The sequence below is a fragment of the Gymnoscopelus braueri genome, assembly GCF_963280865.1.
Source record: "Gymnoscopelus braueri genome assembly, chromosome: 13".
Classification (NCBI taxonomy): domain Eukaryota; kingdom Metazoa; phylum Chordata; class Actinopteri; order Myctophiformes; family Myctophidae; genus Gymnoscopelus; species Gymnoscopelus braueri.
Genome location: NC_137615.1, coordinates 965,001 through 967,500, shown reverse-complemented (window position 1 = coordinate 967,500; position 2,500 = coordinate 965,001). Strand labels below are relative to the sequence as shown.

Sequence of the window (2,500 nt, the reverse complement as noted above, 5' to 3'; positions counted from 1 at the left end):
ATCTCATCCTATTGCCCTTAATAGGACTCAAACTCTCAACCTTCGGACTGACAGGCTGCAACGCTACCTATAGTGCTATAGCTTTGTGCAGGCTGATGTTGTCTGTTGAAGATGATAAACTCTTGCCTTCTGTCATGAACCAAGCCCCTGTTTCACTAATACTAAGATCACTCGTTCACAAACCATTTACCAATAGAGAAATTGTATGTCTCCTCGAAACCGAAACCAGTGAAAGCGGCCGATCTACAAGCTCACAAAACGTTGGTATCTGAAAAGTTGTGAGATTGTAGATCAGCTACTTTTACAATGAAGTACGTCATACATTGAAAAAACGTACTCTCAAATAAGCATTTCAGGTTATCTTAAGCATTTGCACATGTATTCATTGATACAGTCATGTTTTTTGCAATTCAACTTAAATTAGTCTGCATCAAGTGAGGCTTGAACCGGCAACCTTACGGTCATGAGGCACTCGCTTAAGGTAGAAGCCATTGGACCAACAGACAAGACCTGTGAAAAAAGAAATCACACAGATGATACAGTTTCACGCAAATGGCTGAAAAATCCTGGGTTTAAGTGTTTTTCAAACTGCTCAAAATTGCGGACAATCTAAGGGCGGAGCTTACTGGTCAAAGTGATACATGTGTTCCTCATGAGTCAAGGCACATGTGTAAGCAGGTTTAATGGCTGTCGGCCAAACGAGGCATGACTTTTGCCTGTTTAAAGTTTGCATTTTCAAAAAATTGCTATAGCGCCCCCCTTTGGCCAGTTGGAGTAAGATTAGTTTCAGTGATATTTGGAATGACCCTCAACATTTCTGCAAAGTTTCAAAGAAATGTGAGTCTGCATGTATGTGTTAGGGGCAGATGAATAATTTTCATAAAACTGCAATAGTTAAAATCGATCTCCTCCTGGGTTTTTTTAGTAATCTGCACAAAACTCTTTACACATGAACTTTGGACCTCTGCCGACATAACGATGGGAGCGGAAAAAATGCATAAGTTAGGAGCCAATGACTGTTTTTCATATAATTCAAAATGGTGGACGATCTAGAGGTCAGAGGTCAAAGGTCAGACCACGAAAGTTGTCGGGCATGAAGAGACGCATGTGTGTATCGAAGTTTCATGGCTGTAGGTCAAACAGGGCATGAGTTGTACCTGTTCAAAGTTGGCACTTTCAATTGAGTGCTATAGCGCCACCCTTTGACGAATGAGTGTAAGAATTATTTCTTGATAGTTTTTCAAGACCATCTACTATATGGCCGAGTTTCGTAAAAAGCGTATGCACGGTTAAGCCAGAACTGCGAAAAGTGGCAGAAGTGACAGAAAGAGGGGAACATTAAGACAGGTCCAGAGCTGAGCTCTGGCCCCGTAATAAAAAAATAAAAATAAAAATAATAATAATAATAATAATAATAATAATAATAATAATAATAATAATAATAATAATAATAATAATAATAGAGTGTTAGCTCTTTTATTGTTGCCTGTTCCGCTCAGTCTGTAATGTAAACAATATGAACAGTTAAATAGGGGGACCAATGTAAACAATAGAGACAGTTAAATAGAGACCAATGTAAACAATAGAGACAGTTAATTGGGGGACCAATGTAAACAATAGAGACAGTTAAATAGAGACCAATGTAAACGATAGAGACAGTTAAATAGAGACCAATGTAAACAATAGAGACAGTTAATTAGGGGGACCAATGTAAACAATAGAGACAGTTAATTAGGGGGACCAATGTAAACAATAGAGACAGTTAATTAGGGGGACCAATGTAAACAATAGAGACAGTTAATTGGGGGACCAATGTAAACAATAGAGACAGTTAAATAGAGACCAATGTAAACAATAGAGACAGTTAAATAGAGACCAATGTAAACAATAGAGACAGTTAAATAGAGACCAGTGTAAACAATAGAGACAGTTAAATAGAGACCAATGTAAACAATAGAGACAGTTAAATAGAGACCAATGTAAACAATAGAGACAGTTAAATAGAGACCAATGTAAACAATAGAGACAGTTAAATAGAGACCAATGTAAACAATAGAGACAGTTAAATAGAGACCAATGTAAACAATAGAGACAGTTAATTAGGGGGACCAATGTAAACAATAGAGACAGTTAATTAGGGGGACCAATGTAAACAATAGAGACAGTTAATTAGGGGGACCAATGTAAACAATAGAGACAGTTAATTAGGGGGACCAATGTAAACAATAGAGACAGTTAATTAGGGGGACCAATGTAAACAATAGAGACAGTTAATTAGGGGGACCAATGTAAACAATAGAGACAGTTAATTAGGGGGACCAATGTAAACAATAGAGACAGTTAATTAGGGGGACCAGGGTGCAGCACAGTTATCGGTCCGTCTAAAAAGGCTTGTTCTTAGGCCTCATCACAAATACTTACACAACACATAGGTCCCTATAACCCTTTTTGATGGAGGATCCATTACATATAAAAATGACCAAATACCAGTTGAAAACTT

General features: G+C 37.5%; 1 pseudogene across 1 annotated transcript in view; it reads left to right on the top strand.

Moving 5' to 3' along the window:
* LOC308098659 (integrin alpha-3-like) overlaps positions 1-2,500 on the top strand; it is a 45,562-nt pseudogene that overhangs the window by 21,448 nt on the left and 21,614 nt on the right. The gene's annotated exons all lie outside the window — the stretch shown is intronic.